This window comes from Hyla sarda, unplaced genomic scaffold (genome assembly GCF_029499605.1).
Source record: "Hyla sarda isolate aHylSar1 unplaced genomic scaffold, aHylSar1.hap1 scaffold_289, whole genome shotgun sequence".
Classification (NCBI taxonomy): Eukaryota; Metazoa; Chordata; class Amphibia; order Anura; family Hylidae; genus Hyla; species Hyla sarda.
Window position 1 is genome coordinate 344,534 of NW_026609597.1, and position 15,112 is coordinate 359,645.

Genomic DNA, 15,112 nt, shown 5'->3' on the forward strand with positions numbered 1-15,112 from the left:
TTGATGCGGGACATAGACAGCCAGCTGATGACCAATCCATTAGTGCAATGGATGGCTGGAAGCATTTGTCTTTGCCTTTGCAATACCACAGAAGCAATGCATGGTCAATGTACAGCAATGACACACCTGTGTGAACAGCCAGGAGACCCCCCCCCCCCCCATGTTATGTTACATAGTTACATAGTTAGTACGGTCGAAAAAAGACATATGTCCATCAAGTTCAACCAGGGAATTAAGGGGTAGGGGTGTGGCGCGATATTGGGGAAGGGATGAGATTTTATATTTCTTCATAAGCATTAATCTTATTTTGTCAATTAGGAACATTCAGCACCCACCCGCTATCAAGGCAGCTGCCTATCATGTCATGCCCTACCTGCACAGGTGTGCTGGCTACTCAAATGATCCAATTAAGGAGGCCATTTAGTCAGCAGCAGCAGAAGTCCTGTGCCTGGACGCTCCAACAGCGGCCAGACACAAGCAGAAGCAGAAGCAGCAGAAGCAGCAGAAGCACCACCTTTTGTTTTTTGGCTGCAGCAGCAGCAAGGCCCACAGGGCTGGCTAGCTGGCTAGCCAGCAAGCAGGTAGCAATGAAAGTAGGAATCTTTCTTTTTAACCCTGTAAGGGGGTGGTGCACTGTACCCGAAGATACTGCCATATCGGGTCAATGCATAGGGCGACGGAAGCAAGCTTCGAAATCGGCCCCCGTTCTCAAAAATCCATTTAATATATGGTCCCCAGATAGGGGACGTATCAGATAGTAAACTGATAAGAACAGATACTACACTTGATCTTAGCCAAAAGGCCGAGAAGCGATAACCGTGAAAGGGGCGGGCCCAACAAGGTGCCCTTCATGGGCACTATCACTGCTTGCTGTCAGGGAGGCTGCCAGACAATTTTCCATGCACACTCTGGGCTGGGGGGCAGTCAACCACCAGTACACACAGCAGAACCTAAACCCATACCATTATTGCTAAGCAGCAAGACAGGGGCCCATTGCACTCCCACGGGGCCTTTTTAAATGCAATCCATAACCCGGATTTGCCAGGAACCCTTCTTACTCCTCCTACTTGCATGTGACACTGGGCTTAGGATCTGCATAGGAAACACACACACAAGCACACACCTACCTTTGTTGCCTGCAGATGCCTCCTTGGCTGTCCCCAAACGGTATCAAACCAACACCCACGGGAAGCTGTAAGCATAGAGGACATGCCTGCACCCCATTGGACTTACCTGTGTGGGTTAAACCCGGGTTATTTGACAACCTATGGCGGTGATGGTTCTGCTCAGGCAGAGCAGTGCTGATGCTCCTCATAAAGCTGTCGCTGCTGTGAAGGTTCTAGGTGACATCACAAATCCCTATGGTTACATACACAACAAAGCTGGGTTGTTGTTGTTTACACTCTGCAAGGCCTGTGGAAGTGAGTGACATCATAGCACTGTAGTTCTGAGGGTTCTAGATGGATGCAACAATCTCCTGTTGCTTCTATGAAGGCCATAATAGACGACATCACCAAACAGCTCCATAGTCACATACACAGCAAAGGAGAGATGTTGTTTACACCTAGTGATGTCAGTGGTATTGAGTGACATCACAGCACAGTGCTAAGGCTCCTGGGCCTGGACACAGCAGCGGCTGCAATATCTCAACGGAGAATACGTTTATATATATGTGTGTGTGTGCGCGTATATATATATATATATATATATATATATATATATATATATATTTCTCCGCCGAAATCACTTTTAAACCCATTTCCACCTTTTTTTCCCTTCTCTTCCTCTTACTTTTTTTTCACGTTTTTTTACGTTTTTCTCCTTTTCGCCTCTTTTCTGGGCGTATTATTCTTCTTTTTCTTCTTTTTTTTCGTCTAATGCATACCCCATCAGTGCAGCAATGCTTATTCAATACCGCCAGCAGATGGAGACACTGGGGGATAATTTTCTAAGGATTTATACTGATTTTTCCTGTCTGAATTTGTCGCACAGAAAGTTGCAGGCCAAATATGTGTGACATTTCTGCGAGTTTAGCTTCTAGAGCATTTTTACAACATTATACATAGGTGCTGAATACATAAAAAGTGACTGTTCAGCGACAGACAAGTCGCATCGGCTGAAAGTAGGCCAGAATGTCAGTCCATGTTGGAGCAGGTTTAGATACAGTCTAAAGTATAGATCTCAAAGTCTGTGCACAGAATTTAGCAAGGGCCTCGCACCTTCTGATGCATCAGGTAGGTGCACAATAGCATAGACTAACCCTCTGTACTTTGGTCTATATTGATGCCGGACATAGACAGCCAGCTGATGACCAATCCATTAGTGCAATGGATGGCTGGAAGCATTTGTCTTTGCCTTTGCAATACCACAGAAGCAATGCATGGTCAATGTACAGCAATGACACACCTGTGTGAACAGCCAGGAGACCCCCCCCCCCCCCATGTTATGTTACATAGTTACATAGTTAGTACGGTCGAAAAAAGACATATGTCCATCAAGTTCAACCAGGGAATTAAGGGGTAGGGGTGTGGCGCGATATTGGGGAAGGGATGAGATTTTATATTTCTTCATAAGCATTAATCTTATTTTGTCAATTAGGAACATTCAGCACCCACCCGCTATCAAGGCAGCTGCCTATCATGTCATGCCCTACCTGCACAGGTGTGCTGGCTACTCAAATGATCCAATTAAGGAGGCCATTTAGTCAGCAGCAGCAGAAGTCCTGTGCCTGGACGCTCCAACAGCGGCCAGACACAAGCAGAAGCAGAAGCAGCAGAAGCAGCAGAAGCAGCACCTTTTGTTTTTTGGCTGCAGCAGCAGCAAGGCCCACAGGGCTGGCTAGCTGGCTAGCCAGCAAGCAGGTAGCAATGAAAGTAGGAATCTTTCTTTTTAACCCTGTAAGGGGGTGGTGCACTGTACCCGAAGATACTGCCATATCGGGTCAATGCATAGGGCGACGGAAGCAAGCTTCGAAATCGGCCCCCGTTCTCAAAAATCCATTTAATATATGGTCCCCAGATAGGGGACGTATCAGATATTAAACTGATAAGAACAGATACTACACTTGATCTTAGCCAAAAGGCCGAGAAGCGATAACCGTGAAAGGGGCGGGCCCAACAAGGTGCCCTTCATGGGCACTATCACTGCTTGCTGTCAGGGAGGCTGCCAGACAATTTTCCATGCACACTCTGGGCTGGGGGGCAGTCAACCACCAGTACACACAGCAGAACCTAAACCCATACCATTATTGCTAAGCAGCAAGACAGGGGCCCATTGCACTCCCACGGGGCCTTTTTAAATGCAATCCATAACCCGGATTTGCCAGGAACCCTTCTTACTCCTCCTACTTGCATGTGACACTGGGCTTAGGATCTGCATAGGAAACACACACACAAGCACACACCTACCTTTGTTGCCTGCAGATGCCTCCTTGGCTGTCCCCAAACGGTATCAAACCAACACCCACGGGAAGCTGTAAGCATAGAGGACATGCCTGCACCCCATTGGACTTACCTGTGTGGGTTAAACCCGGGTTATTTGACAACCTATGGCGGTGATGGTTCTGCTCAGGCAGAGCAGTGCTGATGCTCCTCATAAAGCTGTCGCTGCTGTGAAGGTTCTAGGTGACATCACAAATCCCTATGGTTACATACACAACAAAGCTGGGTTGTTGTTGTTTACACTCTGCAAGGCCTGTGGAAGTGAGTGACATCATAGCACTGTAGTTCTGAGGGTTCTAGATGGATGCAACAATCTCCTGTTGCTTCTATGAAGGCCATAATAGACGACATCACCAAACAGCTCCATAGTCACATACACAGCAAAGGAGAGATGTTGTTTACACCTAGTGATGTCAGTGGTATTGAGTGACATCACAGCACAGTGCTAAGGCTCCTGGGCCTGGACACAGCAGCGGCTGCAATATCTCAACGGAGAATACGTTTATATATATGTGTGTGTGTGCGCGTATATATATATATATATATATATATATATATATATATATATATATATTTCTCCGCCGAAATCACTTTTAAACCCATTTCCACCTTTTTTTCCCTTCTCTTCCTCTTACTTTTTTTTCAAGTTTTTTTACGTTTTTCTCCTTTTCGCCTCTTTTCTGGGCGTATTATTCTTCTTTTTCTTCTTTTTTTTCGTCTAATGCATACCCCATCAGTGCAGCAATGCTTTTTCAATACCGCCAGCAGATGGAGACACTGGGGGATAATTTTCTAAGGATTTATACTGATTTTTCCTGTCTGAATTTGTCGCACAGAAAGTTGCAGGCCAAATATGTGTGACATTTCTGCGACTTTAGCTTCTAGAGCATTTTTACAACATTATACATAGGTGCTGAATACATAAAAAGCGACTGTTCAGCGACAGACAAGTCGCATCGGCTGAAAGTAGGCCAGAATGTCAGTCCATGTTGGAGCAGGTTTAGATACAGTCTAAAGTATAGATCTCAAAGTCTGTGCACAGAATTTAGCAAGGGCCTCGCACCTTCTGATGCATCAGGTAGGTGCACAATAGCATAGCCTAACCCTCTGTACTTTGGTCTATATTGATGCGGGACATAGACAGCCAGCTGATGACCAATCCATTAGTGCAATGGATGGCTGGAAGCATTTGTCTTTGCCTTTGCAATACCACAGAAGCAAAGCATGGTCAATGTACAGCAATGACACACCTGTGTGAACAGCCAGGAGACCCCCCCCCCCCCCCCCATGTTATGTTACATAGTTACATAGTTAGTACGGTCGAAAAAAGACATATGTCCATCAAGTTCAACCAGGGAATTAAGGGGTAGGGGTGTGGCGCGATATTGGGGAAGGGATGAGATTTTATATTTCTTCATAAGCATTAATCTTATTTTGTCAATTAGGAACATTCAGCACCCACCCGCTATCAAGGCAGCTGCCTATCATGTCATGCCCTACCTGCACAGGTGTGCTGGCTACTCAAATGATCCAATTAAGGAGGCCATTTAGTCAGCAGCAGCAGAAGTCCTGTGCCTGGACGCTCCAACAGCGGCCAGACACAAGCAGAAGCAGAAGCAGCAGAAGCAGCAGCAGCACCACCTTTTGTTTTTTGGCTGCAGCAGCAGCAGCAAGGCCCACAGGGCTGGCTAGCTGGCTAGCCAGCAAGCAGGTAGCAATGAAAGTAGGAATCTTTCTTTTTAACCCTGTAAGGGGGTGGTGCACTGTACCCGAAGATACTGCCATATCGGGTCAATGCATAGGGCGACGGAAGCAAGCTTCGAAATCGGCCCCCGTTCTCAAAAATCCATTTAATATATGGTCCCCAGATAGGGGACGTATCAGATATTAAACTGATAAGAACAGATACTACACTTGATCTTAGCCAAAAGGCCGAGAAGCGATAATCGTGAAAGGGGCGGGCCCAACAAGGTGCCCTTCATGGGCACTATCACTGCTTGCTGTCAGGGAGGCTGCCAGACAATTTTCCATGCACACTCTGGGCTGGGGGGCAGTCAACCACCAGTACACACAGCAGAACCTAAACCCATACTATTATTGCTAAGCAGCAAGACAGGGGCCCATTGCACTCCCACGGGGCCTTTTTAAATGCAATCCATAACCCGGATTTGCCAGGAACCCTTCTTACTCCTCCTACTTGCATGTGACACTGGGCTTAGGATCTGCATAGGAAACACACACACAAGCACACACCTACCTTTGTTGCCTGCAGATGCCTCCTTGGCTGTCCCCAAACGGTATCAAACCAACACCCACGGGAAGCTGTAAGCATAGAGGACATGCCTGCACCCCATTGGACTTACCTGTGTGGGTTAAACCCGGGTTATTTGACAACCTATGGCGGTGATGGTTCTGCTCAGGCAGAGCAGTGCTGATGCTCCTCATAAAGCTGTCGCTGCTGTGAAGGTTCTAGGTGACATCACAAATCCCTATGGTTACATACACAACAAAGCTGGGTTGTTGTTGTTTACACTCTGCAAGGCCTGTGGAAGTCAGTGACATCATAGCACTGTAGTTCTGAGGGTTCTAGATGGATGCAACAATCTCCTGTTGCTTCTATGAAGGCCATAATAGACGACATCACCAAACAGCTCCATAGTCACATACACAGCAAAGGAGAGATGTTGTTTACACCTAGTGATGTCAGTGGTATTGAGTGACATCACAGCACAGTGCTAAGGCTCCTGGGCCTGGACACAGCAGCGGCTGCAATATCTCAACGGAGAATACATTTATATATATGTGTGTGTGTGCGCGTATATATATATATATATATATATATATATATATATATATATATTTCTCCGCCGAAATCACTTTTAACCCCTTAAGGACCGGAGGTTTTTCCGTTTTTGCATTTTCGTTTTTTGCTCCTTGCCTTTAAAAAATCATAACTCTTTCAAATTTACACCTAAAAATCCATATGATGGCTTATTTTTTGCGCCACCAATTCTACTTTGTAATGACGTCAGTCATTTTGCCCAAAAATCTATGGTGAAGCGGGAAAAAAAATCATTGTGCGACAAAATTGAAAAAAAAAACGCTGTTTTGTAACTTTTGGGGGCTTCCGTTTCTACGTAGTACATTTTTCGGTAAAAATGACACCTGATATGTATTCTGTAGGTCCATACGATTAAAATGATACCCTACTTATATAGGTTTGATTTTGTCGGACTTCTGGAAAAAATCATAACTACATGCAGGAAAATTAATACGTTTAAAATTGTCATCTTCTGACCCCTATAACTTTTTTATTTTTCCGTGTATGGGGCGGTATGAGGGCTCATTTTTTGCGCCGTGATCTGAAGTTTTTAACGGTACCATTTTTGCATTGATAGGACTTATTGATCACTTTTTATTCATTTTTAAATGATATAAAAAGTGACCAAAAATGCACTATTTTGGACTTTGGAATTTTTTTGCGCGCACGCCATTGACCGAGCGGTTTAATTAATGATATATTTTTATAATTCGGACATTTCCGCACGCGGTGATACCACATATGTTTATTTTTATTTTTATTTACACTGTGTTTTTTTTTTTATTGGAAAAGGGGGGTGATTCAAACTTTTAATAGGGGAGGAGTTAAATGATCTTTATTCACTTTTTTTTTTCACTTTTTTTTTGCAGTGTTATAGGTCCCATAGGGACCTATAACACTGCACACACTGATCTTCTATGTTGATCACTGGTTTCTCATAAGAAACCAGTGATCAACGATTCTGCCGGATGACTGCTCATGCCTGGATCTCAGGCACTGAGCAGTCATTCGGCGATCGGACAGCGAGGAGGCAGGTAGGGGCCCTCCCGCTGTCCTGTCAGCTGTTCGGGATGCCGCGATTTCACCGCGGCTATCCCGAACAGCCCACTGAGCTAGCCGGGATGCTTTCGGTTTCACTTTAGACGCGGCGTTCAACTTTGAACGCCGCGTCTAAAGGGTTAATAGCGCGCGGCACAGCGATCAATGCCGCGCGCTATTAGCCACGGGTCCCGGCCGTTGTTAGAGGCCGGGCCCGACCCGCTATGACGCGGGGCCACGCCGTGGCCCCACGTTATAGATCGGGAGTGGACACATGACGTTCCAGTACGTCATGTGTCCTTAAGGGGTTAAACCCATTTCCACCTTTTTTTCCCTTCTCTTCCTCTTACTTTTTTTTCACGTTTTTTTACGTTTTTCTCCTTTTCGCCTCTTTTCTGGGCGTATTATTCTTCTTTTTCTTCTTTTTTTTCGTCTAATGCATACCCCATCAGTGCAGCAATGCTTATTCAATACCGCCAGCAGATGGAGACACTGGGGGATAATTTTCTAAGGATTTATACTGATTTTTCCTGTCTGAATTTGTCGCACAGAAAGTTGCAGGCCAAATATGTGTGACATTTCTGCGACTTTAGCTTCTAGAGCATTTTTACAACATTATACATAGGTGCTGAATACATAAAAAGCGACTGTTCAGCGACAGACAAGTCGCATCGGCTGAAAGTAGGCCAGAATGTCAGTCCATGTTGGAGCAGGTTTAGATACAGTCTAAAGTATAGATCTCAAAGTCTGTGCACAGAATTTAGCAAGGGCCTCGCACCTTCTGATGCATCAGGCAGGTGCACAATAGCATAGCCTAACCCTCTGTACTTTGGTCTATATTGATGCGGGACATAGACAGCCAGCTGATGACCAATCCATTAGTGCAATGGATGGCTGGAAGCATTTGTCTTTGCCTTTGCAATACCACAGAAGCAATGCATGGTCAATGTACAGCAATGACACACCTGTGTGAACAGCCAGGAGACCCCCCCCCCCCCCCCATGTTATGTTACATAGTTACATAGTTAGTACGGTCGAAAAAAGACATATGTCCATCAAGTTCAACCAGGGAATTAAGGGGTAGGGGTGTGGCGCGATATTGGGGAAGGGATGAGATTTTATATTTCTTCATAAGCATTAATCTTATTTTGTCAATTAGGAACATTCAGCACCCACCCGCTATCAAGGCAGCTGCCTATCATGTCATGCCCTACCTGCACAGGTGTGCTGGCTACTCAAATGATCCAATTAAGGAGGCCATTTAGTCAGCAGCAGCAGAAGTCCTGTGCCTGGACGCTCCAACAGCGGCCAGACACAAGCAGAAGCAGAAGCAGCAGAAGCAGCAGCAGCACCACCTTTTGTTTTTTGGCTGCAGCAGCAGCAAGGCCCACAGGGCTGGCTAGCTGGCTAGCCAGCAAGCAGGTAGCAATGAAAGTAGGAATCTTTCTTTTTAACCCTGTAAGGGGGTGGTGCACTGTACCCGAAGATACTGCCATATCGGGTCAATGCATAGGGCAACGGAAGCAAGCTTCGAAATCGGCCCCCGTTCTCAAAAATCCATTTAATATATGGTCCCCAGATAGGGGACGTATCAGATATTAAACTGATAAGAACAGATACTACACTTGATCTTAGCCAAAAGGCCGAGAAGCGATAACCGTGAAAGGGGCGGGCCCAACAAGGTGCCCTTCATGGGCACTATCACTGCTTGCTGTCAGGGAGGCTGCCAGACAATTTTCCATGCACACTCTGGGCTGGGGGGCAGTCAACCACCAGTACACACAGCAGAACCTAAACCCATACCATTATTGCTAAGCAGCAAGACAGGGGCCCATTGCACTCCCACGGGGCCTTTTTAAATGCAATCCATAACCCGGATTTGCCAGGAACCCTTCTTACTCCTCCTACTTGCATGTGACACTGGGCTTAGGATCTGCATAGGAAACACACACACAAGCACACACCTACCTTTGTTGCCTGCAGATGCCTCCTTGGCTGTCCCCAAACGGTATCAAACCAACACCCACGGGAAGCTGTAAGCATAGAGGACATGCCTGCACCCCATTGGACTTACCTGTGTGGGTTAAACCCGGGTTATTTGACAACCTATGGCGGTGATGGTTCTGCTCAGGCAGAGCAGTGCTGATGCTCCTCATAAAGCTGTCGCTGCTGTGAAGGTTCTAGGTGACATCACAAATCCCTATGGTTACATACACAACAAAGCTGGGTTGTTGTTGTTTACACTCTGCAAGGCCTGTGGAAGTGAGTGACATCATAGCACTGTAGTTCTGAGGGTTCTAGATGGATGCAACAATCTCCTGTTGCTTCTATGAAGGCCATAATAGACGACATCACCAAACAGCTCCATAGTCACATACACAGCAAAGGAGAGATGTTGTTTACACCTAGTGATGTCAGTGGTATTGAGTGACATCACAGCACAGTGCTAAGGCTCCTGGGCCTGGACACAGCAGCGGCTGCAATATCTCAACGGAGAATACGTTTATATATATGTGTGTGTGTGCGCGTATATATATATATATATATATATATATATATATATATATATTTCTCCGCCGAAATCACTTTTAAACCCATTTCCACCTTTTTTTCCCTTCTCTTCCTCTTACTTTTTTTTCACGTTTTTTTACGTTTTTCTCCTTTTCGCCTCTTTTCTGGGCGTATTATTCTTCTTTTTCTTCTTTTTTTTCGTCTAATGCATACCCCATCAGTGCAGCAATGCTTATTCAATACCGCCAGCAGATGGAGACACTGGGGGATAATTTTCTAAGGATTTATACTGATTTTTCCTGTCTGAATTTGTCGCACAGAAAGTTGCAGGCCAAATATGTGTGACATTTCTGCGACTTTAGCTTCTAGAGCATTTTTACAACATTATACATAGGTGCTGAATACATAAAAAGCGACTGTTCAGCGACAGACAAGTCGCATCGGCTGAAAGTAGGCCAGAATGTCAGTCCATGTTGGAGCAGGTTTAGATACAGTCTAAAGTATAGATCTCAAAGTCTGTGCACAGAATTTAGCAAGGGCCTCGCACCTTCTGATGCATCAGGTAGGTGCACAATAGCATAGCCTAACCCTCTGTACTTTGGTCTATATTGATGCGGGACATAGACAGCCAGCTGATGACCAATCCATTAGTGCAATGGATGGCTGGAAGCATTTGTCTTTGCCTTTGCAATACCACAGAAGCAATGCATGGTCAATGTACAGCAATGACACACCTGTGTGAACAGCCAGGAGACCCCCCCCCCCCCATGTTATGTTACATAGTTACATAGTTAGTACGGTCGAAAAAAGACATATGTCCATCAAGTTCAACCAGGGAATTAAGGGGTAGGGGTGTGGCGCGATATTGGGGAAGGGATGAGATTTTATATTTCTTCATAAGCATTAATCTTATTTTGTCAATTAGGAACATTCAGCACCCACCCGCTATCAAGGCAGCTGCCTATCATGTCATGCCCTACCTGCACAGGTGTGCTGGCTACTCAAATGATCCAATTAAGGAGGCCATTTAGTCAGCAGCAGCAGAAGTCCTGTGCCTGGACGCTCCAACAGCGGCCAGACACAAGCAGAAGCAGAAGCAGCAGCAGCACCACCTTTTGTTTTTTGGCTGCAGCAGCAGCAAGGCCCACAGGGCTGGCTAGCTGGCTAGCCAGCAAGCAGGTAGCAATGAAAGTAGGAATCTTTCTTTTTAACCCTGTAAGGGGGTGGTGCACTGTACCCGAAGATACTGCCATATCGGGTCAATGCATAGGGCAACGGAAGCAAGCTTCGAAATCGGCCCCCGTTCTCAAAAATCCATTTAATATATGGTCCCCAGATAGGGGACGTATCAGATATTAAACTGATAAGAACAGATACTACACTTGATCTTAGCCAAAAGGCCGAGAAGCGATAACCGTGAAAGGGGCGGGCCCAACAAGGTGCCCTTCATGGGCACTATCACTGCTTGCTGTCAGGGAGGCTGCCAGACAATTTTCCATGCACACTCTGGGCTGGGGGGCAGTCAACCACCAGTACACACAGCAGAACCTAAACCCATACCATTATTGCTAAGCAGCAAGACAGGGGCCCATTGCACTCCCACGGGGCCTTTTTAAATGCAATCCATAACCCGGATTTGCCAGGAACCCTTCTTACTCCTCCTACTTGCATGTGACACTGGGCTTAGGATCTGCATAGGAAACACACACACAAGCACACACCTACCTTTGTTGCCTGCAGATGCCTCCTTGGCTGTCCCCAAACGGTATCAAACCAACACCCACGGGAAGCTGTAAGCATAGAGGACATGCCTGCACCCCATTGGACTTACCTGTGTGGGTTAAACCCGGGTTATTTGACAACCTATGGCGGTGATGGTTCTGCTCAGGCAGAGCAGTGCTGATGCTCCTCATAAAGCTGTCGCTGCTGTGAAGGTTCTAGGTGACATCACAAATCCCTATGGTTACATACACAACAAAGCTGGGTTGTTGTTGTTTACACTCTGCAAGGCCTGTGGAAGTGAGTGACATCATAGCACTGTAGTTCTGAGGGTTCTAGATGGATGCAACAATCTCCTGTTGCTTCTATGAAGGCCATAATAGACGACATCACCAAACAGCTCCATAGTCACATACACAGCAAAGGAGAGATGTTGTTTACACCTAGTGATGTCAGTGGTATTGAGTGACATCACAGCACAGTGCTAAGGCTCCTGGGCCTGGACACAGCAGCGGCTGCAATATCTCAACGGAGAATACGTTTATATATATGTGTGTGTGTGCGCGTATATATATATATATATATATATATATATATATATATATATATATATATATATATTTCTCCGCCGAAATCACTTTTAAACCCATTTCCACCTTTTTTTCCCTTCTCTTCCTCTTACTTTTTTTTCACGTTTTTTTACGTTTTTCTCCTTTTCGCCTCTTTTCTGGGCGTATTATTCTTCTTTTTCTTCTTTTTTTTCGTCTAATGCATACCCCATCAGTGCAGCAATGCTTATTCAATACCGCCAGCAGATGGAGACACTGGGGGATAATTTTCTAAGGATTTATACTGATTTTTCCTGTCTGAATTTGTCGCACAGAAAGTTGCAGGCCAAATATGTGTGACATTTCTGCGACTTTAGCTTCTAGAGCATTTTTACAACATTATACATAGGTGCTGAATACATAAAAAGCGACTGTTCAGCGACAGACAAGTCGCATCGGCTGAAAGTAGGCCAGAATGTCAGTCCATGTTGGAGCAGGTTTAGATACAGTCTAAAGTATAGATCTCAAAGTCTGTGCACAGAATTTAGCAAGGGCCTCGCACCTTCTGATGCATCAGGTAGGTGCACAATAGCATAGCCTAACCCTCTGTACTTTGGTCTATATTGATGCGGGACATAGACAGCCAGCTGATGACCAATCCATTAGTGCAATGGATGGCTGGAAGCATTTGTCTTTGCCTTTGCAATACCACAGAAGCAATGCATGGTCAATGTACAGCAATGACACACCTGTGTGAACAGCCAGGAGACCCCCCCCCCCCCCATGTTATGTTACATAGTTACATAGTTAGTACGGTCGAAAAAAGACATATGTCCATCAAGTTCAACCAGGGAATTAAGGGGTAGGGGTGTGGCGCGATATTGGGGAAGGGATGAGATTTTATATTTCTTCATAAGCATTAATCTTATTTTGTCAATTAGGAACATTCAGCACCCACCCGCTATCAAGGCAGCTGCCTATCATGTCATGCCCTACCTGCACAGGTGTGCTGGCTACTCAAATGATCCAATTAAGGAGGCCATTTAGTCAGCAGCAGCAGAAGTCCTGTGCCTGGACGCTCCAACAGCGGCCAGACACAAGCAGAAGCAGAAGCAGCAGAAGCAGCAGCAGCAGCACCACCTTTTGTTTTTTGGCTGCAGCAGCAGCAAGGCCCACAGGGCTGGCTAGCTGGCTAGCCAGCAAGCAGGTAGCAATGAAAGTAGGAATCTTTCTTTTTAACCCTGTAAGGGGGTGGTGCACTGTACCCGAAGATACTGCCATATCGGGTCAATGCATAGGGCGACGGAAGCAAGCTTCGAAATCGGCCCCCGTTCTCAAAAATCCATTTAATATATGGTCCCCAGATAGGGGACGTATCAGATATTAAACTGATAAGAACAGATACTACACTTGATCTTAGCCAAAAGGCCGAGAAGCGATAACCGTGAAAGGGGCGGGCCCAACAAGGTGCCCTTCATGGGCACTATCACTGCTTGCTGTCAGGGAAGCTGCCAGACAATTTTCCATGCACACTCTGGGCTGGGGGGCAGTCAACCACCAGTACACACAGCAGAACCTAAACCCATACCATTATTGCTAAGCAGCAAGACAGGGGCCCATTGCACTCCCACGGGGCCTTTTTAAATGCAATCCATAACCCGGATTTGCCAGGAACCCTTCTTACTCCTCCTACTTGCATGTGACACTGGGCTTAGGATCTGCATAGGAAACACACACACAAGCACACACCTACCTTTGTTGCCTGCAGATGCCTCCTTGGCTGTCCCCAAACGGTATCAAACCAACACCCACGGGAAGCTGTAAGCATAGAGGACATGCCTGCACCCCATTGGACTTACCTGTGTGGGTTAAACCCGGGTTATTTGACAACCTATGGCGGTGATGGTTCTGCTCAGGCAGAGCAGTGCTGATGCTCCTCATAAAGCTGTCGCTGCTGTGAAGGTTCTAGGTGACATCACAAATCCCTATGGTTACATACACAACAAAGCTGGGTTGTTGTTGTTTATACTCTGCAAGGCCTGTGGAAGTGAGTGACATCATAGCACTGTAGTTCTGAGGGTTCTAGATGGATGCAACAATCTCCTGTTGCTTCTATGAAGGCCATAATAGACGACATCACCAAACAGCTCCATAGTCACATACACAGCAAAGGAGAGATGTTGTTTACACCTAGTGATGTCAGTGGTATTGAGTGACATCACAGCACAGTGCTAAGGCTCCTGGGCCTGGACACAGCAGCGGCTGCAATATCTCAACGGAGAATACGTTTATATATATGTGTGTGTGTGCGCGTATATATATATATATATATATATATATATATATATATATATATATATTTCTCCGCCGAAATCACTTTTAAACCCATTTCCACCTTTTTTTCCCTTCTCTTCCTCTTACTTTTTTTTCACGTTTTTTTACGTTTTTCTCCTTTTCGCCTCTTTTCTGGGCGTATTATTCTTCTTTTTCTTCTTTTTTTTCGTCTAATGCATACCCCATCAGTGCAGCAATGCTTATTCAATACCGCCAGCAGATGGAGACACTGGGGGATAATTTTCTAAGGATTTATACTGATTTTTCCTGTCTGAATTTGTCGCACAGAAAGTTGCAGGCCAAATATGTGTGACATTTCTGCGACTTTAGCTTCTAGAGCATTTTTACAACATTATACATAGGTGCTGAATACATAAAAAGCGACTGTTCAGCGACAGACAAGTCGCATCGGCTGAAAGTAGGCCAGAATGTCAGTCCATGTTGGAGCAGGTTTAGATACAGTCTAAAGTATAGATCTCAAAGTCTGTGCACAGAATTTAGCAAGGGCCTCGCACCTTCTGATGCATCAGGTAGGTGCACAATAGCATAGCCTAACCCTCTGTACTTTGATCTATATTGATGCGGGACATAGACAGCAAGCTGATGACCAATCCATTAGTGCAATGGATGGCTGGAAGCATTTGTCTTTGCCTTTGCAATACCACAGAAGCAATGCATGGTCAATGTACAGCAATGACACA

The 15,112-nt window shown here is 45.7% G+C and overlaps 6 non-coding genes across 6 annotated transcripts; all 6 read right to left on the minus strand.

Moving 5' to 3' along the window:
* Window positions 1-623: 623 nt before the first annotated feature.
* LOC130326912 (U2 spliceosomal RNA) lies at window positions 624-814 on the minus strand. Its single transcript, XR_008871442.1, has one exon. It is a non-coding gene; the product is annotated as a U2 spliceosomal RNA (small nuclear RNA).
* A 2,089-nt stretch (window positions 815-2,903) lies between these two features.
* On the minus strand, window positions 2,904-3,094 carry LOC130326891 (U2 spliceosomal RNA). Its single transcript, XR_008871423.1, has one exon. It is a non-coding gene; the product is annotated as a U2 spliceosomal RNA (small nuclear RNA).
* A 2,099-nt stretch (window positions 3,095-5,193) lies between these two features.
* LOC130326892 (U2 spliceosomal RNA) lies at window positions 5,194-5,384 on the minus strand. The gene has a single exon (XR_008871424.1). It is a non-coding gene; the product is annotated as a U2 spliceosomal RNA (small nuclear RNA).
* Window positions 5,385-8,763: 3,379 nt separating this feature from the next.
* LOC130326895 (U2 spliceosomal RNA) lies at window positions 8,764-8,954 on the minus strand. The gene has a single exon (XR_008871427.1). It is a non-coding gene; the product is annotated as a U2 spliceosomal RNA (small nuclear RNA).
* Window positions 8,955-11,031: 2,077 nt separating this feature from the next.
* Window positions 11,032-11,222, minus strand: LOC130326897 (U2 spliceosomal RNA). Its single transcript, XR_008871429.1, has one exon. It is a non-coding gene; the product is annotated as a U2 spliceosomal RNA (small nuclear RNA).
* Window positions 11,223-13,326: 2,104 nt separating this feature from the next.
* LOC130326893 (U2 spliceosomal RNA) lies at window positions 13,327-13,517 on the minus strand. The gene has a single exon (XR_008871425.1). It is a non-coding gene; the product is annotated as a U2 spliceosomal RNA (small nuclear RNA).
* Between the last annotated feature and the right edge of the window lie 1,595 nt (window positions 13,518-15,112).